The following is a 17683-nucleotide window of genomic DNA, read 5'->3' as shown; positions in this document are numbered from 1 at the left end:
TTTTATTTATTAAAGACATACAAGACAGGCTGCTAACCCCCCGAGCTCCACAAAGCTTTCCCCCCCTTCATAGCAAACCATTTTCTGCTGTTCAGCACTATGCTACTTTAACTGGCAATTGCACGATCATTCAACACTGTACCCGAATGACAATTTTAATACTTTTTTTTCCCGCACAAATGGTTTTCTTTTGCTGGTATTTGATCACCACTGGGGTTTTATGATTTAAAAAAAAAAATGAAAATACCAAAAAATGAGAAACACCAATATTTTTTACTTTGTTTTAAAACCAATAAAATGACATTTCTACATAAATTTAGGCCAAAATGTATTCTGCTCCATGTCTTTGGTAAAAATCCCAATAAGTGTATATTGTTTGGTTTGTATATACAGCACCTACAAACTACGGGATATATACTGGAATTTATGTAGCTCTGACTTTCTCACTGCCAATCACAGGATGGTACAACCCCCCCCCCCCCCCCATGACCCCTTTTTGGAAAGTAGACACTCCAAGGTATTTGATAAGAGACGTGGCGAGTATTTTGCAGATCTCATTTTTTTCACAAGGTTTTGAAAAATAAAAATAAATAAAATAAAAAGTACATTTTCGGACCTGCGCCTGGATTTTTGCTTTGGGCCGCAGCACCTTCTGGATACAATCGGTCCCTGATATTTTAGGAAGGATTCCTATTTTCCAGGAGCTTTGTATATAAATATTGAAATTTTTTGCAGCAGTGTCTAGCTCTGTGGGAAAATAAATACGGCTTTATCATTTGGTCGTTGTAGTCCACCCCTCCCATATATAGGTGTAGCACTGACCCCCGAAGGAGCTGCTGGTTTGATTGGGCTTACCGTTACCTTCTTCACCTCGATTTGCGTCTAGGGCTTTCCCGTGGTCGATGGCCCAGAAACTTTAGATACTGACGACAGATCCGCTTAAAGGGATTTTTATTTCCAAAAACGTAGTTAACGAACAGTCTCTCAGTATAGGATCAGAGGGTTAGGAGGAAAGTCCAGGTGCTCTTAGTGTCAAAGTCAATAATAAAGAACTTACTTCGACTAAATCCAGAGAATAGCCATTTACAGCTGGATGGTCCCTCAAGTCTAGTGATGGCCGAACGGTTCGCCCGGCGGTCGTTTCGCGGCGAATTTCCGACATTCGCGGTCCGCACGTTCGAACGCCTTTTTCCGTCGTTCGCCGCGGCGGACTTACGTGTTTAATGTATACAAGAACTTTAACCTTTGGTGACACGTTTATCATGTGATACAGGACAGCCAATTGAGACATGACAGCACATGGACACTTGTACATTCCCCCTAACCTATAAATACACCCGATCCGGTGGCCATTTTACATTCTTTCTTCTGTTAAGATAGGGACAGGTTCCTGTGTGGAGTAGGGAGAGATAAACCACTAGCTATTTGGTACACAAAAGTTCTTTTCAGGACTGGTATAGGTGTTAGGTGTTGATAGGTTTGCTGTGCTGCTGATTCTTGCAGCAGCCTGAGTGTCTTTTGTTAGTTTAGAGAAAGGGAAAGGACGGTGTATGCTACAGGGACAGCCAGATTAGTCTTTCATCATCATCATCATCATCATCATCATTAGCTGTTACTATCAAGGTCCACAAAAGAGCTGTTCCAGTAACCACTAATCGTTCTCTTTTTTTGCCAATTTGTATAGGGACAGGAAGGAAGCAGTGTTGTCAGGCAGTGAGGGTAATTTTAAAGACTTGCTGTTATTATTAGTTCCACAAAGGTTCTTTTCAGGACTGGTATCAGTGGTACAGTAATAGGCTTGTACATGTATAATATTCTTTCTTCCAAATATAGAAAGGATATTATACTTGACTGCTGCCCTTCTGCTGCAGTCTGCTAAACATTCACAACTCACTTGTTCCACAAAAGTTCTTATAAGGACTGGTAACTTGGTATAGGGTGCTACGGTACATAGGCTTGAGTGCGGTACAGTCTGCTGTTCTGTAAGGACCGCTATCGGTCCACAATAGATAGGGTTGACGTGCACCACTGCTGACCGCTGCCCTATACTGCAGCAGTCCTTCAGCGGTATAGGGACTGACGTACAGTCTGCTAATCACTAACACACAACCTGCTTGTTCCACAAAAGTTCTTATAAGGACTGGTAACTTGGTATAGGGTGCTACGGTACATAGGCTTGAGTGCGGTACAGTCTGCTGTTCTGTAAGGACCGCTATCGGTCCACAATAGATAGGGTTGACGTGCACCACTGCTGACCGCTGCCCTATACTGCAGCAGTCCTTCAGCGGTATAGGGACTGACGTACAGTCTGCTAAAAACTAATACACAACCTGCTTGGTCCACAAAAGTTCTTATAAGGACTGGTAACTTGGTATAGGGTGCTACGGTACATAGGCTTGAGTGCGGTACAGTCTGCTGTTCTGTAAGGACCGCTATCGGTCCACAATAGATAGGGTTGACGTGCACCACTGCTGACCGCTCACCTATACTGCAGCAGTCCTTCAGCGGTATAGGGACTGACGTACAGTCTGCTAAACACTAATACACAACCTGCTTGTTCCACAAAAGTTCTTATAAGGACTGGTAACTTGGTATAGGGTGCTACGGTACATAGGCTTGAGTGCGGTACAGTCTGCTGTTCTGTAAGGACCGCTATCGGTCCACAATAGATAGGGTTGACGTGCACCACTGCTGACCGCTCACCTATACTGCAGCAGTCCTTCAGCGGTATAGGGACTGACGTACAGTCTGCTAATCACTAACACACAACCTGCTTGTTCCACAAAAGTTCTTATAAGGACTGGTAACTTGGTATAGGGTGCTACGGTACATAGGCTTGAGTGCGGTACAGTCTGCTGTTCTGTAAGGACCGCTATCGGTCCACAATAGATAGGGTTGACGTGCACCACTGCTGACCGCTCACCTATACTGCAGCAGTCCTTCAGCGGTATAGGGACTGACGTACAGTCTGCTAAACACTAATACACAACCTGCTTGTTCCACAAAAGTTCTTATAAGGACTGGTAACTTGGTATAGGGTGCTACGGTACATAGGCTTGAGTGCGGTACAGTCTGCTGTTCTGTAAGGACCGCTATCGGTCCACAATAGATAGGGTTGACGTGCACCACTGCTGACCGCTGCCCTATACTGCAGCAGTCCTTCAGCGGTATAGGGACTGACGTACAGTCTGCTAAACACTAATACACAACCTGCTTGGTCCACAAAAGTTCTTATAAGGACTGGTAACTTGGTATAGGGTGCTACGGTACATAGGCTTGAGTGCGGTACAGTCTGCTGTTCTGTAAGGACCGCTATCGGTCCACAATAGATAGGGTTGACGTGCACCACTGCTGACCGCTCACCTATACTGCAGCAGTCCTTCAGCGGTATAGGGACTGACGTACAGTCTGCTAATCACTAACACACAACCTGCTTGTTCCACAAAAGTTCTTATAAGGACTGGTAACTTGGTATAGGGTGCTACGGTACATAGGCTTGAGTGCGGTACAGTCTGCTGTTCTGTAAGGACCGCTATCGGTCCACAATAGATAGGGTTGACGTGCACCACTGCTGACCGCTGCCCTATACTGCAGCAGTCCTTCAGCGGTATAGGGACTGACGTACAGTCTGCTAAACACTAATACACAACCTGCTTGGTCCACAAAAGTTCTTATAAGGACTGGTAACTTGGTATAGGGTGCTACGGTACATAGGCTTGAGTGCGGTACAGTCTGCTGTTCTGTAAGGACCGCTATCGGTCCACAATAGATAGGGTTGACGTGCACCACTGCTGACCGCTGCCCTATACTGCAGCAGTCCTTCAGCGGTATAGGGACTGACGTACAGTCTGCTAAACACTAATACACAACCTGCTTGGTCCACAAAAGTTCTTATAAGGACTGGTAACTTGGTATAGGGTGCTACGGTACATAGGCTTGAGTGCGGTACAGTCTGCTGTTCTGTAAGGACCGCTATCGGTCCACAATAGATAGGGTTGACGTGCACCACTGCTGACCGCTGCCCTATACTGCAGCAGTCCTTCAGCGGTATAGGGACTGACGTACAGTCTGCTAAACACTAATACACAACCTGCTTGGTCCACAAAAGTTCTTATAAGGACTGGTAACTTGGTATAGGGTGCTACGGTACATAGGCTTGAGTGCGGTACAGTCTGCTGTTCTGTAAGGACCGCTATAGGTCCACAATAGATAGGGTTGACGTGCACCACTGCTGACCGCTCACCTATACTGCAGCAGTCCTTCAGCGGTATAGGGACTAAGAGTTTTGTCACAGGGTCATTTAAAAAATGACATGCAGAGGAAGAGGCAGGCCCTTCCGCAGGGGTGGTAGGGGTAGGGCAGGAGCAACAGGCTTGAGCCAAAGTGGGAAGTTGCAGAAGGTGCGTTCAATTACTTTAAAGGATGCACCAGACTTGGTTGAGTGGCTCGCTCAGCCTTACTCTTCTGCACCCTCCTCATCCTCTCGATCTGCACCCTCTTCTTCACTCTCTGCTATGTGCACCCCCAAAGACACTACCACCAACAACACGACCACCACCACCACCACCACATACCTTCCGCTTGAGTCACTGGAATTATTTTCCGATCCATATCAAGAGGACATTTCTGATGCGCAGCCACTCTTGGTATTGGATCAGGAAGAGGAGGTAGCAACAAGCGCTACTCAGCAGTCTGACGCCAGTACCCAGATCAGCCCAAGGAGGAGGTTGGTCCCCGGTGTTGCTGCCTACTCCGAGATCTCTACTTATAGCGGTGGGGAAGGTGACGTTGATGATGACGTGTCTAGTGATGTCACGTGGGTGCCCACAAGAGAGGAAGAGGAGGGGAGTTCAGAGGGAGATATGGACCAGCAGATAGGGAGGAGAAGCAGCAATGACTTACATTGCACAGCAGGGACAAAGCAGACTGCAAATGTATCAGGAGCGAGTCATCGACCATGTACGGTCACATCTGGCGCTCCCAGGACACCGGCACATGGCTCCGCAGTGTGGGCTTTTTTTAACGTGTCCGCTGCTGACAATAGCGTTGCCATCTGCAATCTTTGCAGTCAACGCGTTAGTCGCGGTAAGCCCAATACTCACCTAGGGACGACCGCCTTAAGAAGGCACATGAGCAGCCATCACCGAGCCCAGTGGGAGCAACGGAACACACAAAGCCACACTGCAGGCTCTCACCGTCCAGCCTCGTCTTCTACTTCTCCTTCTCCTCTCTCCTCACAATTGTCCTCCACTCCACCTTCCATCACGCCAAGCTCACATTTTTCTGCAAAAAGGCAGGCTTCCGTGGGCCTAATGTTTGAGCGTAAAAAAATGATGATGCCGGATAACCCTCTTGCCCAACGGTTGGCGGCTGGCTTGTCAGAACTCATAGCCCGCCAACTACTGCCATATAAACTGGTGGACTCGGAGGCCTTTCGCAAATTTGTGGCCATTGGAACACCACAATGGAAGGTCCCAGGAAGGAAGTATTTCTCAGAGAAGGGCATCCCAGAGCTATATGGCCATGTTCAGCGGCAAGTGAATGTATCTCTGGCACACAGTGTCGGTGCCAAGATACATCTGACCACAGACACGTGGTCTAGCAAACACGGGCAGGGAAGGTATATCAGTTTTACTGCCCACTGGGTGAACCTTCTGACGGCCGTCAAGCATGTAACCCGTGGCACCCGTGTAGATTTGGTTTTACCGCCACGGATTGCATGCAGGCCTGACTCTTCTTCTCCTCCTCCTACTCCATCCTCCTCCCTCTCCTCCTCAGCTGCCTCCTCCTTTTCCGCTGCTAGCGTCTCTTCCACTGCACCGCCCAAGCTCCCCAGAACCTATTCCACATGCCAGGTGAGACGTTGCCATGCCGTGCTGCGTCTGTTGTGCCTGGAAGCAAAGAGCCACACTGGCCCGGCACTCCTTTCAGCTTTGCGTTCACAGGCAGATGAGTGGCTAACACCGCTCAATTTGACAGTTGGTAAAGTGGTGTGTGACAACGGTGCCAATCTGCTTAGCGCATTGAAACAGGGCAAAATCACGCACGTGCCGTGCATGGCACACGTCTTAAACTTGGTCGTGCAGCGATTCCTTGTCAAATACCCTGGGGTCCAGGACATCTTGCGGCAGGCAAGGAAAATCTCGGCCCATTTCAGAAGATCTTACACGGCCATGGCTCGCCTTGCTGACATTCAGCGGCGACACCATCTGCCGGTCAGACGTCTTATTTGCGATTGCCCGACGCGATGGAACTCAACCTTCTATATGCTTGATAGGCTGCTCCAGCAGAAACGTGCAGTTAACGTCTACCTGTATGAACTCTGCGAAAGAAACGGTTCTGGGGAGCTGGGTTTTTTTTCACCGCGCCAGTGGCTGCTCATGCGCGACACATGCAGACTTCTGCGGCCATTTGAGGAGATCACCAAACTGGTCAGTCGCAGCCATGGCGCCATCAGTGACATGGTACCTTATGCCTTCTTTCTGGAGCGTGCATTGCGTCGTGTCATTGATCAGGCTGTGGAGGAGCAGGAGCGGGAAGATGAGGAAGTCGCAATGCTGGATGAATTCCCAGGGGGGGCTACTCTATCTGAGACAAGTCAACAACAGGAGTCTGATGAGGAGTCAGAGGAGGATGGTGCCGGGGCGGATGAGCAGGAGCAAGAAGAGCATGCTTTAAACCTTTCTGGGATCCCTGTTGTGCGAGGATGGGGAGAGGAGAATGAAGAGGACGACATTATCCTGGATGATGAGCAGGAGCCAGGCCACCACACCGCTTCCACTTTAGTGCAAATGGGGGCCTTCATGCTCCAGTGTTTTAATAGGGACCCCCGTATAAAAAGCATGAGGGTCAAGGACCAGTACTGGGTGGCAACGTACTTAGACCCCCGGTACAAACACAAAATGGCGGAAATGTTACCGCCGTCGCAGAGGGCTGTCAGAATGCAGCACTTCCAGGCCTTGCTTCGAGAAATGCTGCATTCTGCTTTTGCGTGCGCTGGCAGAGGAGCAATTCCCACTCCCAGAGAAGGATTTGCGGGTACCAATCCAACAGCGCCTGCAAGAAGAGGCCGGTTTGAAGATGTGTTGGTGACTTCGGATATGAGGTCATTCTTTCAGCCGACCCATCGACAGGTGTCATCCGGATCCAGCATCAGGGAACGCCTAGACCGTCAGGTGTCCGACTACATTGGGTTAACGGCCGATGTGGACGCTCTGAGGAGTGATGAACCCCTAGACTACTGGGTGGGCAGGCTTGACCTCTGGCCAGAGCTTGCCCAATTTGCAATCGAACTGTTGGCTTGCCCCTCATCCAGTGTCCTGTCCGAAAGGACGTTCAGCGCAGCAGGGGGGATTGTGACCGATAAGCGTACTCGCCTAGCTCACCACAGTGTTAACTACCTCACATTTCTAAAAATGAATGAGGCATGGATCTCGGAGGAATTCAACACATGTGACCAGTAGACCATGTATATGTCTATAAACTATTTTTTTAATCAAGCACACAGACCTTCTTAATTCATTTGGCTCACTTCCTTGACCCAAAAAAGCACACCGTACTATATGCCCCTACCCTCCTCTTTGAAGAGGTTGAGCGGTGTCATATTTCTACTGGGGCTGCTTATGATATCCCTGTGCTGTGCTGACTTCCTCCTGGGGGTTCTTATTATGAAGGGATCACACTATCCCTGTGCTGTGCTGACTTCCTCCTGGGGGTTCTTATTATGAGGGGATCACACCATCCCTGTGCTGTGCTGACTTCCTCCTGGGGCTGCTTACGGTGCTGCTGTCAGTGCTGTATGTCACGGTGCTGCTGTCAGCGCTGTATGTCACGGTGCTGCTGTCAGCGCTGTATGTCACGGTGCTGCTGTCAGCGCTGTATGTCACGGTGCTGCTGTCAGCGCTGTATGTCACGGTGCTGCTGTCAGCGCTGTATGTCACGGTGCTGCTGTCAGCGCTGTATGTCACGGTGCTGCTGTCAGCGCTGTATGTCACGGTGCTGCTGTCAGCGCTGTATGTCACGGTGCTGCTGTCAGCGCTGTATGTCACGGTGCTGCTGTCAGCGCTGTATGTCACGGTGCTGCTGTCAGTGCTCTGTATTACGGTGCTGCTGTCAGATGCCTCTATCACGGTGCATGTGTCATTCCGGTATGTCACGCTGCTGGTGATCATCTCCTGCACCCTCTTCTTTGCCTACCCTGGTCCCTGACCTTCCCTCTCCTCCATTGCCTTCATTAGCTCCATAGTCCTGAATTGTTAGAACAATTTCCCAAATAAAATAAAAATGCTTGTAGTTATCGATCCCAAATTCACCTCATACATGTATTATGTCATTGTCCAGATGGTGGGACTACGTTTTACCCCCTAATAATTACCACGTGGCCGCAAATTCGACATGAAGGTTTGCAAAGTTCGCCTCCCATTGAAGTCAATGGGGCCCGCGGCGAACGGTCGGTTTCGCGAACGTTTGGGTCCGTTCGCATTTCGCGTTCGCGAAACGTCCCGTCGGAAGTTCGTCCATCACTACTCAAGTCTCTCACAAGGCCCAGCAGCCAACAGGGTGCTTAAATCAGGAATAAGTCTCTGCCACAGACGTTGTTGTAGGACACGTAGGAAACTAGGACCTGTAGAACACTCGCGTGGTACCAGTATCTTTCAGCCGGTTTGGCGATACCTCACAAGATTGGATTCTCTTAGATCCCTCAGCCCCTCCAGGCTCTTGCTAAGAAGCCAACCCGTACGTGGCTTTCTTTTGAAGATTCCTCCCCTGGATATCTACGAAGTTCCTGGGCCTCTCCACAACCGGAGACGGCTCCAGACCACCTCGGAATCTTTTCCTTAGTTTCCTTGCCTGGGGCTAGCCAGCTCCGAGACATAAAGTCAGGTGGATCCACACCCCAGGCCATAGCCTTCCTGGGGGCTGGTCAGGAGGACCAGGACCATGGAGTCAGAACATACTTCTGGACCGGAACCCCCAACCATCCGCATTTTAAGTATCCTCTCCCCAGAAAGCACAGCAAGAGTGACACTCCCACTGGGCGGGCTCCGAGAGACAGTAACCTTAAAGCACCCAACCAAACTGTGTTTCCATGCCTACCAGAAGAGACAGCGCCCCCTATGGCCAGGCTGAACACCCTATTGTCCAGTCTGATGCTGAGGTCAAAATTTGGAATAATTATATCCAAACCAAATTGCAGTTCCGGTGTAACATTAAATTTCAAAACATATAGCGCGTGTTCTTCAGGAGCCAGTGCTACATTGTTTTTCAGGGCGTGTGAATTTGGATTGTCTGGTGAATGGAAGGCGGGATGAATACTTCACTGCTAGTAATTCTTCATTCCACAAGCAGGCTTTCTCCCCCTTTCCATGCGGGGTGCTAATGAGCCATTGGGGGAATCTCCTGCGATTAGATTCGATTGCAACGGAACCACGGCTGAAATTTTTTTGAAGGAACACATTTCTATAAACTGTCACGCTTGTATAGAATTGTCCACATAAAAATAGTACCCCTTATGGAACAAGTCCCATACTATCCTACCACTGCTCCCAATGGGGTCTGGGCATTTGGGGGCTTAAATTGACTGTCTATTCTCTCATAAACCCTAAATCTCTATGTATAGCCTGTGGCCCTGTGGCCCTCATACATTTTGATCCCAGATCTGGCATGCTTGCTGGGGGGATATTGCTTGAATCATACTTCAGGGCCCCCCGGGGATGACAGTGAGAGGGTATTGTTACTAAAATCCATAAAACGCATTATATGCTCATATCTATGCCTGGCCATGGCAGCACAGAACACGGGCGTATGATGCAGTGGACCAATATGACCGCAATTTTTCATTTTTTGTGTGTAGCACGGCCCCCTTGAGAATTACCTGCTCATCTGCATGGCCATGACAAAGTGAACTCCCTGAAGACACAAACAATGATTCAGCAGCATACAATGCTATTCACATATGTGTACACTATATATTTAGATCAACGTTCTCCCCCTAGTGGATGTCTCAGTTAACTGCGTATAAACTAGTCGGCCTATGCTATCCCAATAAAGAGAAAGTTCTAGAGGGATGTGTCTGTATGTATATATGTGCTTTCCTATGAGTACTGACAGATAGGTCCACGTTGCAGATCTGATGTTCTTCGCTAGGTGGAGCTCGTTAACTGTAATCTGTTTAGTTGTAGACAAAACAATAGATTCCTTGGGGTGAAGATCTCAGATGTTCAGGAAAAATAGCACTGTAGGTCGCATGTGTCTTTTCTGTTGTCATACTGGCTATACGACTACACTTTCATCAGAAATACACAACATGCGTTAGCGTAATTTCTGTTGGTTATATGACCGTACTGCGTTCAGTATCAGGAATAGACAACACTGAAGTGGTTCTTGTCCTTCTGTCTCACATCTATTTCCTTATATTGCTGAACATCAGAAAAACACAGCAGAGAAAGGTGTCCTTCTCTGTTTTTCACATTGGTTGCTCAGAAAAACACAACATTGATGTTTGTTAGTGTCCTTTCCGTTGGACGTATGACCATTCCTTGTTGAGCATCAGAAGCACACATTTGAAGTTTGTGTCCTTTACTCTTTGCTTAGGTTATATGATGGTATCTTAATACACATTAGAAATGCACAACATTTTACATTTTTTTGTTTGTGTCTTTTCTGTTCTACAGGTGACGGTACATCAGAAAATGCAACAATGAAGGCTGGGTGTGTCTTCCTGTTTTGTATTCCTTGCTGCACTTCAGAAATACAAAATGTATGGCCTGTATATCTGTGATATTAATTCATTAATATTTGTCACTTTTTTTTATTTTTAATTCAGACCTTATTTTCCATACACATGAAAGGAACATGAGTTATGACTGCAAACAATTCAGTCCCTTGCATTCAGACATGCCAGAGGCATTCCCTAGGTTTGCTCCCAGTAGGGTTATAGGACACTATCATGATTTTTTTTAGTATGAACTTAGGAGTTATGTTCATAGGAGTATTATGGTTTGAGGATGCAGCATCAGAACTTATCTGACCTGTTTACCCGACCCGATAGGTTTACGGCTCGGCAGGTATTCCTTATATCGCCCCCTTGATTGAAGCTAGCCAATATTAATCTTCTACTCATACTATAGACTTAATCCCCTGTAGTAGGGATCTGCTTCATTTAACACTCATTGGTACCAGGAGGCACCCGTTGGTGTTTGGAGTGGATTGTGGTCTCAGACACCTGTTATTTATGGAATAGCTACTATCAGTTCTTACCAGGCTCCTTTTTGCTTAATTTGAACGCATCTACCTGCAGTGGTATAAGGAGCCTGGGGATATAGAGCACTTTCACATCTGACATGTCAGCATTCAGATATGGGAGGAAAACCAGAAGTTGGGTATGCTTTGGTACATACCTGTCCAGTCCTCAGCCCAGGGAATAAGCTTCCCTTAATCTGTTATCCTTAAGTGGGTTTTTCCTTTTGACCGTGGTTATGGCAAATAAATTAAAAGGGGACCTGCAAGGATTGTCTGTCAGGGAGCCTTTTCGAAATCATTCTCCTGAACAGACTACTGTTTAAAACCAGATCCTCTTTGTTGACCAAAGTAGTTCCTTGTGTAGCACTGACCCCCGAAGGAGCTGCTGATTGAATTGGGCCTGCACTCTGCTGACAAACCCCCCTTCTGAATGACTCTGTCCCCTTGGCACCGCTGTGGTGCAATAATAATACAGTACAATGTAAACAGTATAATGTACCTGTGTCTATCCCTCAGGATCCTCTGGCTCCACCTGGTGGGGAAAGACAGTAAACCACACACTTGTAATCTTAAACAGGAATACTTTTACTGAAAATATAGCAAATAGGTGGTTACAGAGTTTGCACTGTCGTTCCAACGTAGAACGTCAGCACAACATAAGTTAACAGGCAAATACAATAAACATGCAAATATGTTACTATCTAGACCTGGGAGCTCCCCTTATTTAAAGTCTACGTGAGGCCTCACTTATTGTATTTCTTCCTTTATCTTCTTTCTTCACTAGCTTAAATAGTTCCTCAAATAATTGTAATCCAAAGGGGTAAGTAGAGAAAGTTAATTTACAACGCTCCAGGTATAACTCCAGAAACTTGTAATGACACTTAGGTACTAAAGTGTAACGGGTCTCGAGCCTATTAAGTGTCAGTTGCTCAATTACACTTCTGTGGAACAACAGGTCCCAGCGAGGCCTATTAGTAAGTACGTGTAATAGATTAAATGGTGGGCCTCAACCCGCCCACCAATCGGATCAGAGTTCTGAGTGATGGCTTGAGTCCTACAACTGCAGCTTGCTTCTGCTGAATAGGCCAGATGCTCCGTGTCACTCCACCGACTGGATCCGGCTCTCCGCTGCTCCAACAAGCGCCTCCGATCCCCGTCGGTCTGATCACCAGCTCTTGGCATTTGGCAGAAAGGCCTTGCAGGCAGGGGTTCTACCCTAAGGTAAGCCTGTGGTTACTTTATTATCCTCTCTGGTGTGCCGCCCTGGAAGGTGATAGGGGAAAAACCTACATTAGACTTACTGGTAATGGTATTTCTTCTAACCTTCCAGGATGGCAGGCCATCTTCCCGCCCATTGGAGGAGGGAAAATTGTTGAACACTAGATGGTGAGTACCTAGGAGGAATGATTGCCCTTGTGAACTGGTTTTAGGAGTACTTTATTACAAACTGAGGAGCAAAGGGAAGGGTGGGGGCTTATAACAAGCTGTCAATTAATTGTGTTTCCTGTAGGGAGGAGCCTTTCATCTCTCAGGTGTGCCGTCCTGGAAGGTTCGTAGAAATACCGTTATCAGATAACTGCATGGTTCAGATGGTAGACGCACCTTATAGAAACAAAATGTTACTGGATCTACTGATTACCAACAATACAGACCTGATCACAGATGTGGAAATACGGGGGCAATTTAGGTAACAGCAACCACAGGTCAATTGGCTTCTGTATAAATCACACAGATAGGAAACATAAGGGTATACAAAGACATTGAACTTCAAAAAAGACAACTTCCCTAAACTACGAACCTTACTAGAAACAGGAATTGGGTAAAATCTTAGGAACAAAGAATGCAGAGGAGAGATGGGTTTACTTTAAGAGCATATTAAATAAGGGCATTTGGAAATGAATCCCATTAGGTAATAGATTTAAAAGAGCAAACAAAATTCCTGGATGGCTTAACTCCAATGTAAAAATGCATATAAAAGCAAAGGAGAAGGCCTTTAAAAAATACAAGGTTGAGGGATCATCATCAGCATTCAGACTTTATAAAGAATGTAACAAGAAATGTAAGGGTGCAATTAAGGCAGCTAAGATAGACACTCCGCAGAGAAAAAAAAAAAAGAAATTCTTTAAGTATGTTAAAAAGGGAGGACAGACCATATTGGCCCCTTAAAGAATGAGGAAGGACATCTGGTTACAAAGGATGGGGAGATGGTGAAGGTATTGAATTAATTATTCTCCTCAGTCTTCACGGGGGAATTGGGGGCTTCAGTAACCAAAACTGCAGTGTTTATCCTCATGACACATCACAGGAAGCACCTCCATGGTTATCAGAGGACAGAATTAAAATTAGATGTGGAAAACTTAACATTAATAAATCACCGGGAACCAGATGGCTTGCACCCGAGGGTACTTAGGGAACTCAGTCAAGTAATTGCCAGACCATTGTTCCTAATTTTTACTGACAGTCTACTGACTGGAATGGTACCAGCTGATTGGAGAAAAGCCAATGTAGCACCAATATTTAAAAAGGGCCCAAAATTCATCCCTAGGAATTAAAGACCAGTCAGCCTAACATCAATAGTATGTAAACTCTTGGAGGGAATGATAATGGACTATATACAAGATTTTAGTAATGAGAACGGTATCATTAGCAGTAATCAGCATGGATTCATGAAGAATCGTTCTTGCCAAACCAATCTACTAACCTGCTATGAGGAGTTGCCATCTAGATAAAGGAATGTCCATTGATGTGGTGAAGCTAGATAAAGGAAGGCCCGTAGACGTGGTGTATCTAGATAAAGGAAGGCCCGTAGACGAGGTGTATCTAGATAAAGGAAGGCCCGTAGACGTGGTGTATCTGGATAAAGGAAGGCCCGTAGACGTGGTGCATCTGGATAAAGGAAGGACCATAGACGTGGTGTATCTGGATAAAGGAAGGCCCGTAGATGTGGTGTATCTAGATAAAGGAAGGCCCGTAGATGTGGTGTATCTAGATAAAGGAAGGCCCGTAGACGTGGTGTATCTAGATAAAGGAAGGCCCGTAGACGTGGTGTATCTAGATAAAGGAAGGCCCGTAGACGTGGTGTATCTCGATAAAGGAAGGCCTGTAGATGCGGTGTATCTGGATAAAGGAAGGCCCGTAGACGTGGTGTATCTAGATAAAGGAAGGCCCGTAGACGTGGTGTATCTAGATAAAGGAAGGCCCGTAGACGTGGTGTATGTGGATAAAGGAAGGCCCGTAGATGTGGTGTATCTAGATAAAGGAAGGCCCGTAGACGTGGTGTATCTAGATAAAGTAAGGCCTGTAGATGTGGTGTATCTAGATAAAGGAAGGCCCATAGACGTGGTGTATCTCGATAAAGGAAGGTCCATAGATGCGGTGTATCTGGATAAAGGAAGGCCCGTAGACGTGGTGTATCTAGATAAAGGAAGGCCCGTAGACGTGGTGTATCTAGATAAAGGAAGGCCCGTAGACGTGGTGTATCTAGATAAAGGAAGGCCCGTAGACGTGGTGTATCTAGATAAAGGAAGGCCCGTAGATGTGGTGTATCTAGATAAAGGAAGGCCCGTAGACGTGGTGTATCTAGATAAAGGAAGGCCCGTAGACGCGGTGTATGTGGATAAAGGAAGGCCCGTAGATGTGGTGTATCTAGATAAAGGAAGGCCCGTAGACGTGGTGTATCTAGATAAAGGAAGGCCCATAGACGTGGTGTATGTGGATAAAGGAAGGCCCGTAGATGTGGTGTATCTAGATAAAGGAAGGCCCATAGACGTGGTGTATCTAGATAAAGGAAGGTCCATAGATGCGGTGTATCTGGATAAAGGAAGGCCCGTAGACGTGGTGTATCTAGATAAAGGAAGGCCCGTAGACGTGGTGTATCTAGATAAAGGAAGGCCCGTAGATGTGGTGTATCTAGATAAAGGAAGGCCCGTAGACGTGGTGTATCTAGATAAAGGAAGGCCCGTAGACGCGGTGTATGTGGATAAAGGAAGGCCCGTAGATGTGGTGTATCTAGATAAAGGAAGGCCCATAGACGTGGTGTATGTGGATAAAGGAAGGCCCGTAGATGTGGTGTATCTAGATAAAGGAAGGCCCATAGACGTGGTGTATCTAGATAAAGGAAGGTCCATAGATGCGGTGTATCTGGATAAAGGAAGGCCCGTAGACGTGGTGTATCTAGATAAAGGAAGGCCCGTAGACGTGGTGTATCTAGATAAAGGAAGGCCCGTAGACGTGGTGTATCTAGATAAAGGAAGGCCCGTAGACGTGGTGTATCTAGATAAAGGAAGGCCCGTAGACGTGGTGTATCTAGATAAAGGAAGACCCGTAGATGTGGTGTATCTCGATAAAGGAAGGCCTGTAGATGCGGTGTATCTGGATAAAGGAAGGCCCGTAGACGTGGTGTATCTAGATAAAGGAAGGCCCGTAGACGTGGTGTATCTAGATAAAGGAAGGCCCGTAGACGTGGTGTATGTGGATAAAGGAAGGCCCGTAGATGTGGTGTATCTAGATAAAGGAAGGCCCGTAGACGTGGTGTATCTAGATAAAGTAAGGCCTGTAGATGTGGTGTATCTAGATAAAGGAAGGCCCATAGACGTGGTGTATCTAGATAAAGGAAGGTCCATAGATGCGGTGTATCTGGATATAGGAAGGCCCGTAGACGTGGTGTATCTAGATAAAGGAAGGCCCGTAGACGTGGTGTATCTAGATAAAGGAAGGCCCGTAGACGTGGTGTATCTAGATAAAGGAAGGCCCGTAGAAGTGGTGTATCTAGATAAAGGAAGGCCCGTAGACGTGGTGTATCTAGATAAAGGAAGGCCCGTAGACGTGGTGTATCTAGATAAAGGAAGGCCCGTAAATGTGGTGTATATAGATAAAGGAAGGCCCGTAAATGTGGTGTATATAGATAAAGGAAGGCCCGTAGACGTGGTGTATCTAGATAAAGGAAGGCCCGTAGACGCGGTGTATGTGGATAAAGGAAGGCCCGTAGATGTGGTGTATCTAGATAAAGGAAGGCCCATAGACGTGGTGTATGTGGATAAAGGAAGGCCCGTAGATGTGGTGTATCTAGATAAAGGAAGGCCCATAGACGTGGTGTATCTAGATAAAGGAAGGTCCATAGATGCGGTGTATCTGGATAAAGGAAGGCCTGTAGACGTGGTGTATCTGGATAAAGGAAGGCCCGTAGACGTGGTGTATCTAGATAAAGGAAGGCCCGTAGACGTTGTGTATCTAGATAAAGGAAGGCCCGTAGACGTGGTGTATCTAGATAATGGAAGGCCCATAGACGTGGTGTATCTAGATAAAGGAAGGCCCGTAGACGTGGTGTATCTAGATAAAGGAAGGCCCGTAGACGCGGTGTATGTGGATAAAGGAAGGTCCATAGATGCGGTGTATCTGGATAAAGGAAGGCCCGTAGACGTGGTGTATCTAGATAAAGTAAGGGCTGTAGATGTGGTGTATCTAGATAAAGGAAGGCCCATAGACGTGGTGTATCTAGATAAAGGAAGGCCCGTAGACGTGGTGTATCTAGATAAAGGAAGGCCCGTAGATGTGGTGTATCTAGATAAAGGAAGGTCTGTAGACGTGGTGTATCTAGATAAAGGAAGGCCAGTAGATGTGGTGTATCTAGATAAAGGAAGGCCCGTAGACGTGGTGTATCTAGATAAAGGAAGGTCTGTAGACGTGGTGTATCTAGATAAAGGAAGGCCCGTAGATGTGGTGTATCTAGATAAAGGAAGGCCCGTAGACGTGGTGTATCTAGATAAAGGAAGGCCCGTAGACGTGGTGTATCTAGATAAAGGAAGGCCCGTAGACGTGGTGTATCTGGATAAAGGAAGGTCCGTAGATGTGGTGTATCTAGATAAAGGAAGGCCCGTAGATGTGGTGTATCTGGATAAAGGAAGGCCCGTAGACGTGGTGTATCTGGATAAAGGAAGGCCCGTAGACGTGGTGTATCTGGATAAAGGAAGGCCCGTAGATGTGGTGTATCTGGATAAAGGAAGGCCCGTAGACGTGGTGTATCTGGATAAAGGAAGGCCCGTAGACGTGGTGTATCTGGATAAAGGAAGGCCCGTAGATGTGGTGTATCTAGATAAAGGAAGGTCCGTAGACGTGGTGTATCTAGATAAAGGAAGGCCCGTAGATGTGGTGTATCTAGATAAAGGAAGGCCCGTAGACGTGGTGTATCTAGATAAAGGAAGGCCCGTAGACGTGGTGTATCTGGATTTTACACACAGTTCCCCATAAACGTTTACTGTACAAAATAAGGTCGGTTGGCATGGACCATAGGGTGAGTACATGGATTGAAAACTGGCTACAAGGGCGAGTTCAGAGGGTGGTGATAAATGGGGAGCACTCAGAATGGTCGGGGATGGGTAGTGGAGTCCCCCAGGGTTCTGTGCTGGGACCAATCCTATTTAATTTGTTCAGAAACGACCTGGGA

This window comes from Lithobates pipiens, unplaced genomic scaffold, assembly GCF_037356315.1.
Source record: "Lithobates pipiens isolate NorthernLeopardFrog02 unplaced genomic scaffold, aLitPip1_a1.2 Scaffold_27, whole genome shotgun sequence".
In the NCBI taxonomy this organism is placed as follows: Eukaryota; Metazoa; Chordata; class Amphibia; order Anura; family Ranidae; genus Lithobates; species Lithobates pipiens.
Note: the sequence above shows the minus strand (reverse complement) of the source record.